Below are 14,155 nucleotides of genomic sequence, written 5' to 3'. Positions count from 1 at the left end.
ATCATTACAACCAAAGATATTAGCTGACTTAAGGACAGAGGATCAGATTCTATAGGTGAGTTTCATTTTATCTAAGTAGTTGTTTCCTTTATTGTAGTGTCTATTACTCTAATGGAAACTGTCTTTTCTCAGGAAAGCATCAAGTTTATGTTTAAGTAGCAAATTCTTCAGATCCACGATGCAAAAAATGTTTGTTTTTTTTTAAGTGAAAAAGGGGAAGCTGTTAACAAAAGGAGACTTCTCAATAAGGCCTCAGGAAGGTTATTTGGCAATTTATGATTTTCATGGATACTTGACTAGGAAGAGTCCTCAGATACAGACTTCGAAAATGCTGATGTCATAGTGATGCCCACCCTTAAGACTGTCTTTGTATGGAGAATATCTTGAGGTTTATCAGATGAAATGTCATGTGCGATTTTGAAAGAATCAATTGAGGTTAAGTGGTGTCTTCTATGGACACTAGAATTCCTACTTTAGAAAAAGACTATATATCTTCAAATTTTATTTATTTATTTATTGGAGAAAATAGAGTTAATCCTAGGTGCAGTGATTATACTCACTATTGGAATGTGTTTGCTGAGGAGGTTTCAGGTTCAGTATCTTCATTCCTGAGAGAATTCCCAGCTTCAGATACAGGGAGGGAGGTGAGAGGAGCAATTACATCTTGAGATTTAATTATGACAACATCCACATGTTTGTCCTCTTCCCCTCCAGTGATTGGAATGTTGGGTCCATGAGTAAGGAAATTGTAATTGAAGGATGCATTGGCCTGTGGTGTCACTATTTTTTTGTTTCCAAGGAAAATGGCATATATTATAGCAGGGTCAGTTAAGACACTCACGTCTGCTTTGTAGTTTGTAGGCTTCTCAAGGATGTCCTTTAGAATAATTGTTTCTGTATGTGACTGAAGAATATCAGCCCTAAGGAAAGTATTTCCTTTAGCTTATGGTACAATACAAATTTCTTGAAACCTAGATAATATTTTTTTTTCTCGACAGTGATTTCTTGGGTATCATTTGTGCTTTCTGAAGTTTGAAATTCAGTATTTGTTGCTCTGAAATTAGCTAATTAAATTCCAACTGAGGATTTTCCTCTACCATGGAAATGATCTCTGTGTAAGATAAAGATTTTTCATTGGTAGGAATAATGTCGATCACTTCTGTGAGCAAATTTGAGTTCCCAGTAATGAAGTAAGTTTCCTGAGGAACATAGCCATCTGAGAGGGAATCCTTTGGCTTGTGAAAGCTTGAGTAAGCTGCTACAGGGACAATGTCATCATCCTTATTCCCTGATTTATTATCAGCAATGACATTTTTATTTACAAGATAAGGCTTTAGGTCAGCATCTTTTAGGGAGTTTCTTTCCACCTGAATAACTGGATCATTTCCTGTTGTTCTATTTACATCTGTAAGGTGATTCACTTCAGCTGTGTCTTTCACTGCAGAAGCTTTAGTTATTTCCCTTGTGTAATAGAAATTTGGTTCACTATATTCATTAGAAGAAAGAGTAGAAAACTTGGTGGTTGTTTTCTTGGGTTCTGAATTTTGATCACCAAAGGCATCAATATCAAAAATTTTGCTTCGGGTGACAGTAGTAGCAGTTGTATTCGCTTCGATATTAGCCATATTGTCTGAAGAACCTGTGGAATCAGCTTGGAGAACAGTATAAACCAAAGGGAAAGTCTTTGGGACTCTTTGACTTCTAGTGTTTTGTCCTTCTGAGGCAATGCCTTTATTGAAGTAAGGTGAGTCTATAGACACAGGCTCTGATGCTGCCGATATTAACACTATTGGGTAATATATGTGCCTTTTATAAGTTTGAGGGCTGCAGTTTCTTTAGTAGGATCTTTAGAAGTTAGGATGAAAATTTCAGGTAGTCCCATAGATGCAAGTCCTAGAGACCTGACACTCTCTGATGATGGAAGACTATAATGACCAATGTTATTTTTGTTCTTAGTAGAAATAGCAGGAGCATATGGAATGTTGGCTGACATATTTTTCAAAGGATAAACTAATGTAAGAGCTGTGTTGATTGCATCTTCTGTGTTTTCTTTCACATTGGAGATGTCATCACTGGAAAGCTGAGCTAAAGGAAAATTACTAAACCTTGAATCAGATATTGTAGCTATACCCATTTGATCTTCAGTAAAATCAGATATACTGGATGTGGTAGTGTCTGCTTTCCTGAGTGTAAATGTCTTATAAATGGTAGGTGAAGTATTTCTCCTGAGAAAATTATCACTATTTTTAAAAGCATGATTAGTAGTATCAGTTGTGAATGTCTTGCTGTTAACTACAGGTTTCATGTCTGGAGAAAGGGAATGCTCAGTTATTTTATTTTCTAAGTCAAAGCCTTCAGAGGGAATTACGGTGTCATCATCACTATTTATGGTGCTTTTTCCTGCAGGTGTTTTGTCAGAAAAACTAGAAGGAAAGTTTATACTTGCATCAATTAGGAAGTGAGTTTTAGGTCTGTGAGCTTTGGTATTGACATTGGCATTGGAATGAATTCTTGAGAGCAATGGCGTCAGTGTCATTGCTATTTTCCTGTCTAGGAATCATAGGTTGGTAATTTTCTTTAGCTTTCAGCCCTGGAGATATTGTTTTAGATAAACTGTCTGAAGCAGCAACTGTGGTATATGGTGCATGAGACACATGTGTCTTGGGGCCATATATGAGTATACCCATTTTTATCAGGGAATTATTTGCTCTATCTTCTAATTCAAAGGCATGCATATCTGAGACATATTCAGAACCACTGTCATCAGCTGTCATAGTTGTATGGTCCATATATGCTGGAGTGATTTTGCCTGCAGAAGAAATGTCATCCACTCTTTCTGAAATGTCTTCTGTAAAATAAGTGATTCCATATTCAGCTGATGTCCCTCTCTCCATGAAATCTTTCTGCTCAGATATATTGCCTTGTAAATTACTTGCCATGTCTTTTTCAGAGGTAATAATAGGTGAAATGATAGCTTTATCAGATGGAATAATTATTTTCTCATGTGGAATGTTATAATCAGTCTCTTTGGTCATATCTTTTCCCATACTAGTAACTGGAACAAGTTCAGAATATTTGGAAGTCCCCATGGACGTTGTGAAATCAGAAGGAGAAAAAGTTGACCTCCATTGTAGGCTATCTAGTCTCGTTGGAGGATTTGTGATGGACCCTCCTGTCTTAGTGACTTTATCATGAGAGGTAGGCCTAACATCTTCTGGAAGAATTAATGTGGAATTAGCTAAAAAGATTCCTTTTAAATTGGGAGGTGTTTGAGGCTTGTAGGAAGTACCATTAAATTTAACAGTGAAAGAGTCTTCCATATTGCTGTCCCTCTTGGAGAGGGGATTGGGTTCAGTTCCTGATGGAAGGATTTTCCTCATAGCTGGGATGAAAACTGTTGTATTTGTAAAATTATGTAATTCCAATTTAGCAGCTGGATCTTCTTGATCAAGAAGATCAGCTATTTTCCTTCTTTCATAGACACTATCTTGAGAGTCTTCTCTAAGGGATGAGGCTTTCATCATTGGTCTTTGAGATATGAAATATATTTTGTCAGTCTTAGTTTTATAGTTCTCAGGAGTATCTCTCTTCAGAGAGAAAAATGAATCAACTTCATCATCTGTGGTACTATCTGAAAAAGTAGTTGATCCAGTTGGGGAAATATTCTGGGCCAATGGATAGGAAGGAATGTCAGCTTGACTTATTATGACCTGTCTCTCTGAAACATCACCACCATTAATGGCATCAGCATATTCAGTTGCTCTTTCTAACATTTCTGACCTATTTATTACAGATTCAGATAAGGATTTATCTGTTATTAGGCCAGAGGTTTCAGGATTTTCAGGCAAGGAATTAGGACTAAGCATGGCAGATGTTTATAGAGATGAGAATCCCCTAGATTTAACATCTTCTCCAGGTAACATAGAATCACCTCCTTCATAACTGTCTTCAGCGGAAAGAACAATGGAATCAGCCACAGGGCTGGCTGCCTTATTCATAGATGAAGAAAAGATTGGAGTTCTGTTTGCTTTCTCAGTATTTTTTTACCAATAATGGGAAGATAATCAGCCAAAGGAATAATGTTGTTCTGTGAATGGGGCATGTCTGCCAAGTTTGGTTTATGTTTATTTGCATTGAATTTGGCTGATATGGTGGTTTTTGCTTCATTTGGGGCATCATGATTATACAAAGCAAATGAAACGTCTTTCCTTCTGAATTGGTCTTTATATTCTTTAGGATAGGTGATCACAGCAGGATTGATGGAATCACTTGTGAATATCTTGCTCTCTCCCTTTCTTATCATTAGTTCTGGATCTGGAACAAATGGAGACTCCATTCTTTTGCCTTTAAGGAGAATGATGATGGTGTTATCACCAACTGGAAAACTATTTTCCACAATTGTTTCATCTAGAAATTCAGGTAAAAAAATCCAACTGGAATCAGTTAGAGAATAAATCATGGATCTGGGAAACTTCGTATTAAAATTGTCAGAAGAACTTTTGTGAACATCATAAGAATTAAGATTTTTGTCTTTGGGAATAAAGCTCTGGTGTTTTTTGGTAGTTTTGATATCAGTTGGAGATCTTTGGGATGCATGTTCAGAGACTGCAGCACTGGCATGGTGTGAATGAGACTTAAATACATTGGAGTCATTACTGAGTGTGGTCTTTCTCCTAAGGGCGCCATTTCTTTTCCTCACTAGTTCAAAGACATAGTTATCTGCAACATAGTCAAGGGACCTGTCAACAGGTGTAATAGTTACTATATCCTCATCATTTGGATTATTTTCCCCTGCCAAAAGGGTGTCATGTACCTCTTCTGAAATGTCTTCTGTAAAAGGGTCTACTTCAGTGGATATATCTTTTCCTATAAAAGTCTCGTCTCCAAATTTATTGTTATTAATAGTATTAATATGGTTTTTCATGCCTTTTTTAAAAAGAATGATAGCAGGTAAAGTAATAATTTTGTCAGATGGAGTATTTCTTTCTCCAGGTGGAATATTATTATTAGTCTTTGTTTTGGTGTCTTTTTTCATTTTGATACCTGGATCAAGTTCAGAATACTTGGATGAACTCATGAATGTTGTGAAATCAGAAGGAAGAAGAGTTGATTTCCATGGTGCCAGGCCATATGTCCCAATGGGAGTGTTTGTGATGGTCCTTTCTCCAGTAGCAACTTCAGGAGAAGAGCGTTGATCATTAGACCTAGATACTTCTGGAAGAGTTAATGTGGAACCAACTGAAAAGTCTCCTTTTAAATTGGGGGGTGCTTGAGGTTTAGTAGAAGCAGCATCAAACTTAACAGTGAAGAAATTATATTTCAGTGTACTTGCATCTTTTGGAAAAAAATTGCCTGCTTTAGAAATGTGTACTTCCCCTTCTACATTGTTGTCACTCGTGGACAGAGTATTAAGCTCAGTTACTGAGGGAAGGATTTTCTTCATAGCTGGATTGAGAATGTTTGCATTTCTGAGAATGGTTGCATTTGTAATGTGACTTAAATCAGATTTAGCAGCTGGATCTTCTTGATCAGGAAAATTAGCTCTTTTTCTTTCTTCAGGGACCCTGTGTTGAGAGACTTTTGTAGGAGAGAAGGCTTTCATGATTGTTCTCTGAGGTTCTGAATATAATTTATCTGTCTCAGTTTTAGAGCTGTCAGTAGTTTCTCTATTTGCTGAGGACAGTGACTCAAACTCATTATTTGTGGGATTGTCTGAAAAAGTAGTAGAACCAATGGGAAGTTTTGTTGAGATCAAGGAGTGAGGCTTGAGGTCTGTTTTATTTTTAATGGGACTATCACCATCATTAATAGAATTAGAGTATTCAATCATTGTCTTAAATGTGTTTGACAATGCAATTGAAGAATTAGCCAGGGAGGTATTTGTCACTGGGTTAGAGATTTCAAGATTTTCAGTTGAGACATTGGGAATGAACATGGACTTTTCTGGGATTTGTAGAGGTAGGAATCCCCTGGACCTAATATTGTCTTCTGGAAGCACAGAATCACCTCTTTCATAACTACTCTCAGTGAAGGGAGTAGTGGTTTTCTCCAGAGGGTTAACTGTATTCCTAGGTAAAGAAGAGATTGAAGCCCTTTTGTTTAAAATTTCAGTATCTTCATTGATGAAAGAAAGTTTGCCCTTAGGGATGACATTGAACTCAGCCAAAAGAATAATGCTATCCCATGACTGTTGCATCTCTGCCCTATTAGTTTTACCTTTAATATTGTCTGCTTGGGATAATATATTTTCTGCTTTACCTTGGGTATCAGTGTTATATATGGCAGATGAAATGACTTTTTTGAAGAATCGATTCTTATTTTTTAATGGAGAGGTGATAACAATGGGATGCATGGGTTCATCTGGGAAAATCCTTCCCTCTGCCATGTTTACTGTTATTTCTGGGTCTGGAACAAGGGTGTGTTCTATCATTTTGTCTTCAGGGGAAATATTGATGGTGTCATCTCCTTGTAAAGTGTCCCTTTCCAAGGTTGTTTTACCTAGAAACTTGTGAATACTCTCACTTGTGTGAGTTAAGGGATGAGTCACAGATCTGGGAGACTGAGAATTTGAATTGGCAGTAGAACTTTTGAGAACAATAGCATCAAGGTCAGAACTGGCATGCTCCTTTCTAGATACCAAATTTTGCAGTATTTCTTTAGTTTTAATCTCAGCTGGGGTTCCTCGAGATAAATGTTCAGAGGTAGCAGCACTGGAGTAGAATTGATGAGACCCAACTATTTTGGGGTCATAAATGAGAGTAGTTTTGTTAATAATAGTATTGTATTTTTCTTTCTGTGGTTCGAGGACATACTCATTTGTGGCATAGTTAAAAGCTCTGTCGTTAGGTACAATGCTTATCACATCTTCAATATTTGAAATATTTTCACCATCTAAAGTAATGTCTGAAATATTTTCTGTAATAGGAACTCTTTCATATTCAGTGATTATATCTTTCCCTAGAGAATCTCTGTGCACAAATATTTTATTAAAAATAGTGTTCACCATGCCTTTTGTTGAAGTATTGGTACTTGGTGAGGTGATGGCTTTGTGTGATAGAGTATTTCTTTCCTCAAATGGAATATTATTATAAGTGTTTGTTGTGGTATCTTTTTTCATTTTGACAACTGGATCAAGTTCAGAATATTTAGATGAACTCACAGATGTTGTGAAATCAGGAGAAAGAATTGATTTCTGTAGTAGCACCTCGGATCCAGTGGGAGCACTATGAAGCAAACCTGCTGTGCCTGCATCTTCTTCAGGAGGAGCAGAGTTTTTATACTTAGGCTTTAAAGTCTTTTCCAGAGACATGGTGGAATCAGCTGAAAGGATTCTTTTTAAATTGGGAGGAACTTGAGGCCTAGTAGAAATATTAAATTTACCAAAGAAAAGATTATCTTCCAACATCCTTGAATCTCCTGAAACAAAATTTCCTGCTTCAGAAATGCATTTCTCCTCCTTGTTACTGGTCTTGGAGAGAGCACTGGGCTCAGGGATTGAGGGAAGTGTTTTTTCCAGAGTTGGAATGAGAACTGTTGCATCTGTAATGCGATTTAAATCAAATTTAGTAGCTTTGTCTTCTTCAGCAGAGAGTTCAGCCATTTTTTTAATTTCAGAAGAGAAGGGGCTTATTTCTGTGGTCAAAAGCCCTTTCATCATTGTACCCAGAGGTTGAGCATCTATGTTAACTTCAGAAATGTTAATAGTTTCTCTCTCTGCAGTGGGTACTGAATCAGCCTCATCCTATGTGGAATTCCTGGTAAAAGTTACTGACTCATTAGAAGGAATATTTGAGTCCAAGAGGTGGGGCTGAAAATCTGTTTGAATTTTAATGTCCTGATTATCTGAAATGTCATTTCCATGAATGAAGTCAAGGTATACCATTCCTGTCTCTGATGCTATTGATAATAACTTTGAGGGGTGAGTCAAGGAGTAATCACTCATTAGAACAGAATCCTTGGTTAAGACTTTAGGCATAAGCACGATCCTTTCAGATGTTAGTAGAGATGGGAATTCTTTAGACCTAACGCTATCTTTATCAGGTTGCAGAGAATCTCCCCCTTCATAACAGTTCTCAAGGGAAAGAGCAGTGGTATCAGTAACAGTGTGAGTTGTCCTCATTGGTGAAGAAGACATTGAAGCCCTATTTTTTTAATTCCCAGAATTTTCATCAACAAAGGGAAGTTCATTATTATGAGGTCTGACATTGAATGTAGTTGAAGGAGAAGTGGCATTCTGTGAATGATAGCTCTCTGCCTTAAAATGTTTATCTTGATTATATTCTGATTTGGGTGACATCTCAGGTTCCCTTTGGTAGTATGGAGCAGCGAATGTGATGTATTTCCTGTAGAGCTGGCCTTTGTTATGGGAGTTGTGCTCATGGTGAGATCAGTGATTTCATCTGGGAACATCTTGTTGTCTCCCATCAGTTCCATTGATTCTGGGTCTGGAGCATTGATATACTCAATCCATTTGCCTTCTGAAAGAGTGATGATGTTGTCATGTCCATTTAGGGTGTCCTTTTCTAGAGATAAATCATCTGGAAACTCAGGGGAGACTTCTGTTTCCATCTGTGGGTAAGTGAGTCATGGTTCTAGTTGACTTGCTTTTGAACTTGGCAGTATAATCTTTGAGAAAGGTGCCATTTTTGTCAGAATCAGGGTTTCCTTTTCTGGACATCAACATTTGGTATTTTTGTTTAGTTTTGGGTTCTACAGGATTTTCATTCAGGAGACTCTCAGTGACATGTGCAGTGGGGAAAGGAGCATGAGATCCATGTCTATGCAGCCCTTGAACAGAGGGAGATGTTTTTGTTGTGGGGCTCTTTCCTTTTTCTCCAACATAAAAGGTATTTTTTCTCTGATACATATTTAAAAGTATTGTCATCAAGCCCAGTGGTCATTAGATTCATATCATTTAGATTGTTTTCCTCTGCCAGAAAAACCACATCTGACTCTGCTGAAAAGTCCTTTGTAAAAAGAATTACTTCATGAGCAGCATTATCATTTCCTGTAGAATCTACATGCCTTTTTTCATTTATAATGTTCCTTATGTCATCAATAAAGATAATATTGTCAGGTGAAATGATATCTTTGTCAGGTAGAACAATGATATCTCTAGCTATAATAGACTCATCAGTCATTTTTATGTTGCCCTCTCCTACAGCAAGCACTGGATCAAATTCAGGATTATTGATGTTAATAAAATCACCAACAAAATCAGTAGGAGGAAGAGTTGGTTTCACGGGTGGATATGATTTATTATAAGAGTTTGTGATAGACCTCTTTAAGTTATTACCAAGAGAAAATGAGCCCTCAGCCCTGGCGTTTCTCAGCTTTGTCATGCTCATTGTGGAATCAGGGTAAAATGTTTCTTTTAAAGTTCCAGGTGCTTTCTGTTCAGCAGAAGCAACATAAGGATTAAGAATGAAAGGATTAATGTTCACTGAATTTACCTTTCTTAAGATTACTGGAGTTTTGGCTTCAGAAATATAGGATTCATCCTCCACAATAGCCTTACCTTTACCCAGGAAAGCATTCGTCCCAGTTCCCGAGGTAGTGATTTCTTTAGCAGATGGACTGATAACTGCTTTATTTGTAGGGTGATTTACAGCATAGTCGGAACTTTTACTTATCTGCTCTTTTTTGTGGATTGCAGGTTGAAGAACTGTGTTAGGTGCAAAGGCCATTGTGCCAGTTTTATCATAAATGCCCCCATTTCTAGTGGTAGGTATGTCAGTGGCTACACTTATAGTGGCTACACTATATATATATACACTACACTACACTTATATATGAAAAAATAGTAGGATCCTCCAGAGGAACAGAGGAGACCGCGGAGAGGGGCTGAGGGTTACTTTGCACCTTGGTGATTTCCCAGTTTTGGTCAATGATAATAGAGTGCTCACCTAGTGGCTCTAAGGTCACCAATTTATTAGATAAAGAATCATCATTTTGACTAAGAGCATCTGCAATTCTGGTTTTTTTCTGATTAGGAATTAATAAAGGTTTTAATTTTATGGATAGGACATCATCTATCTTAGGTACGGTAGAGTCACCATTTTTATTGCTCTCCTTAGAGTCAAGGGCAGGTGCATTAGGCGAAATGGTGGTAACATTTGTTGGCATTTTGGTGGCACTAACAGGATTAAGAGAAGCTGTTGAGGCTTTTTTGATTATACCTTTAGTAACTTCACCAACATAGGAGATATTCTTAGCTTCGGAGGCAATATCCTGAGCCAAGAGCTACATGTGATCCTGTGTAGGCATCACTTCAGCTAAGTCCAGTTTATTTTCATTGACTTTTGATTTTTCTGATTTGATGGTATCTACCAACTCTGGGGCACTTGTGTTACCAACATTGGATGAAATGCCTTTCCTATAGGGATAACCTTGACTTTTTATGGGTGTAGTGATTTCAGCATGATCAGTGGGCACAGTGCCAAAAGTGTTCTCTCCCATGGTAGCAATTGTTTCTGTGTATGGTACAAAGAAATACTTGATTTTTTTATTTCCAAAATCAGAAATTTCAGGGAGAATGATGATGGCCTCATCTTCACTTAGAGTTTCCTCCCCCACAGATGATCTTTCTAGAAATTAAGAGGAAAAAGTCTCTGTAGCATCTGTTAGGGAGGGTGCTATGGTTTTCAGATGTTGAGTGTTGAAGTTTTTGGTATAATCTTTGGAAGAAGTGGCAACAATATCAGAGTCAGAATTTTCTTCATTGAGAATAATAGCTTGATTTTTTCTTTAGTTTTAAACTCAGGGTGAGTTATTCTATCAGAAGACTCTTTGAGACCCCACCTTTAGGGGATGTTGAATGAGATACAAGTCCATTTGGTCCATAAATAAATGGAATAGGTTTTTTTAACAGAACTGGTTTCTTCCTTCTCTAGTTCAAAGGAATGCTTATTTGAAACATTCAGAATCACTTTTATCAGGTTCAGTGATGATCAGGTTCATAGTATCTAGATTATTTTCCTTTGCCAGAGTAGTCTCAGGCCTAAGAATATAGGAAGCATCTCTTAATGTATTTGTATATCCTAGTGATAGAGGAGTACCTGTTTCAGATGTATGGGAGTAATTTTTCACATTTGTGTCTTCAGAGGAGATAGGAATGGAGAAGGTCATAGGTATAATGCCTATGTGAGAATTTGTTGTGCTATCTGTAGCAGTTTGATCTTTTTCTGTTCCTGGATCACTTTGCTCAACAGTATAGGATGCATAATTTGTGTGGGAAGTTCCTTTACCTAATAACACAGTGCCTTCTGGAGCAGGGTTTGTATTATCTTTCATTGGAATTCTAAAATTTGGTGTTATAAAGGTAGATCTTCTTTCAGGGGAAAAGATAGAACCTTTTGGGACATTTTCTTTCATCATGGGATGAAGAATATCACCACCAAAGAATGGGTCATGTTCAGCATCACTATTACTGTTTCTCACTATCACTTTTCCTTGGAACTCTGGAGTAAATTTTCTAAGTAGAGGTTTTGAGACTTCAGTCATATAGGATGATGCAGGATTCTCAAATTCAAGTTGGTCAGCTATGGTTTTGCTTGTTCCTTTGAATCTGGTGGAATTATATACATCAGAGTGAAGAGAATAATGTTTAACTGTCAAGTTGTTGCCTGTCGGAACATTATCACTTGCAATAGGTGTAACATAAATATTATCCTCACATTTTCTTCTTTAAGTCTGTCTTCCTTTGCCATAATGCCTGTGTCTTTTTGGGGATATGCTTCAGAGTTCACTATTATATCTTCCTTGAAAGGGTGCTTAGATTCATATTGTGTTCCATAAAGCACAGTGTCAGTGTCTTCTTGAGAAGCAGCAGTGACAGCTACTGTCAAAGCTGCTGGGATAGACTTACTATGAAAAGTTTTTGGTATTATAATATCTGCCAAAAAGATCTTTTTTATAGGGTTTGTTGCATGAGGATTATTGAAAGGGTCAACAGACTGCATTAAAGCAGAGGAATCAGCTACTAATAGCATTTCATCATCTGTAGACACAATGGGATCTCCTCTGGAAATGGTAAAGTCATCTCCTAGTTTGTTAGGTTTCTTATTAAGAGTATTAACTTCATTCATGATCAGAATGCCTTTCCTTATTGGCGAGGTGAAAGCTGTTGAAGCCAAGTCTGTTACAGCATCAGTATTTTTATCCTCTTTGGAAATATCATTAACTATAGCAGGACTGCCAGGAGGGATATTTATTTTTTCCGTCCCAGCCATTTTGCCTTTATTGATCAGTCTCTTATCATTGCTTGACATGATGGCAGCAAGGGTTTGATAGTCATTTCTATAATCAGTAAGGTCTGCATTGTCCATTGTGAAGAATGACAGTTTATGTTGCATGGTGTTCCGAGCAACATTTGGGTTCTCTTTGGTGATAGTAAGTGGATTATCAGTGATTACATGGTAGTATGAATTAGAGAGTTTAGGGTGATCCTTTCTACTTTGGGGGTCAGAATTGCTTGGTGGAAGGAATTCTGTGCCATCTGCTGCTTCCACATTCTGTTTCACAGCTACACTTTTGCCCAGACCATTAACTGTTGCTTTAGTGACTATAGTCTTAAAATGTATTTTGCCATTTGTGGGTTTAGTGGCATCATATAGAATATCATTTTCTTCCCCAGGAGTGGTAAGGTCTCTGTCCCTTACTGTTACTTCAGCAGTAGGTATACTACTACTTAATTTGGAAACAGATTTTGTGCTATCCACAGATGCAAATCCATTACTTTCAAAGCCACTGCTTAGTTGTGCAGGTAGAAGGTCTTCTTTTATCTGAAAAATACCATCTTCTCCCACTGCAAATTTTACTTCCATATAGGGAGTTGATTCTTCCTCATTAGTCCTTTCTTTATCTATCAAACTTCCAAATCTTTGTTTTTGTGTAGGAATACCAGCTGTTTTTGCAGGCAAGGAGTTAAAGGCTATAGTGGGCCTTCCTTCTGGTATGGTGGCCTTATTAATCATCAGTTCAGAGTTGTCAGTCATGTTAGTGGTTCCCTTACCTGTACTGTATTCAGCAGTGGGAGAGGTGAAATCAGGAGTAAGGAAAGTAGACTCCAATGGAATGTTCGAAGGATTTACTGATACTTTATTAATTTTCCATTTTTGTATAATGGCATAATTAATGAAATGAGGATTTTTAGCCACAGGATTTGATATCCAAGCATCAATATGAGGAATTCTTAATCTCAGGAACAAACTGAGGGTTGCTGGAGTGGTCGGGGTGGGAGGGATGGGGTGGCTGGGTGATGGACATTGGGGAAGATATGTGCTACGGTGAGCGCTGTGAATTGTGTAAGACTGTTGAATCACAGATCTGTACCTCTGAAGCAAATAACGCAACATATTTTAAGAAAAAAGGAAAAGAAGAAGATAGCAGGAGAGGAAGAATGAAGGGGAGTAAGTCAGAGGGGGAGATGAACCAGGAGAGATGATGGACTCTGAAAAACAAACTGAGGGTTCTGGAGGGGAGGAGGGTGGGGGGATGGGTTAGCCTGGTGATGGGTATTGAGGAGGGCACATTCTGCATGGAGCACTGGGTGTTATGAACAAACAATGAATCATGGAACAGTACACCAAAACAAATTATGTAATATATGGTGATTAACATAACAATAAAAAAATTAAAAAAGGAATCACTTTTAATTAGCAGGGAGTTTTGAGCTTGATTGTTTTGGGCTTTGGGTATTAGGGTAGATGACTGAGCTACTGACAGAAGAGTGTATCCTTTGTTCATAGGAAAGTCTATTTCAGGTTTGGGACCTGTACCACTACTGGCATGGTTATTATTAGTAGAGAGACTAATGGTTTCATCCACAGAGTCCATCCATTTATCTGAAGGAGTCATCCTGAGCTTTGAAACTGAGGTCATGTCAGCTACACTGTCTTCACTAAAATAGGCAGTCCCAGCAGTTCCAAGGTGAGTGATGAAAGGAGTGATATTGCTCTGGAAATTGGCCATTTTAGACACACTAGCTCTTTCAACATCCATTTGGGCTTTGGCATCATTTGCAGTAGTCGTGGTGGGGGTTCTATGGTCACCTCCGTTTTTAATGAGGTTTTTGCCATCTATTGTAAAGGGCTTTATTTTGTTTTTGGATAGGGGATTGAGCATATCAGGGATTTCAGAAAGGAGGATGATTTTG

At 37.7% G+C, this 14,155-nt stretch overlaps 1 long non-coding RNA gene across 1 annotated transcript; it reads left to right on the top strand.

Moving 5' to 3' along the window:
• Window positions 1-283: 283 nt before the first annotated feature.
• LOC141372469 (uncharacterized) lies at window positions 284-13,929 on the top strand. Its single transcript, XR_012377730.1, has 3 exons — window positions 284-435; window positions 9,656-9,723; window positions 13,830-13,929. It is a non-coding gene; the product is annotated as an uncharacterized lncRNA (long non-coding RNA).
• The last annotated feature ends 226 nt before the right edge of the window (window positions 13,930-14,155 follow it).

This window comes from Callorhinus ursinus, unplaced genomic scaffold (genome assembly GCF_003265705.2).
Source record: "Callorhinus ursinus isolate GAN/ISIS: 27379988/994484 unplaced genomic scaffold, GSC_fseal_2.0 scaffold4, whole genome shotgun sequence".
NCBI classification, from domain to species: Eukaryota; Metazoa; Chordata; class Mammalia; order Carnivora; family Otariidae; genus Callorhinus; species Callorhinus ursinus.
This window is presented reverse-complemented; position numbering and strand designations above follow the sequence as displayed.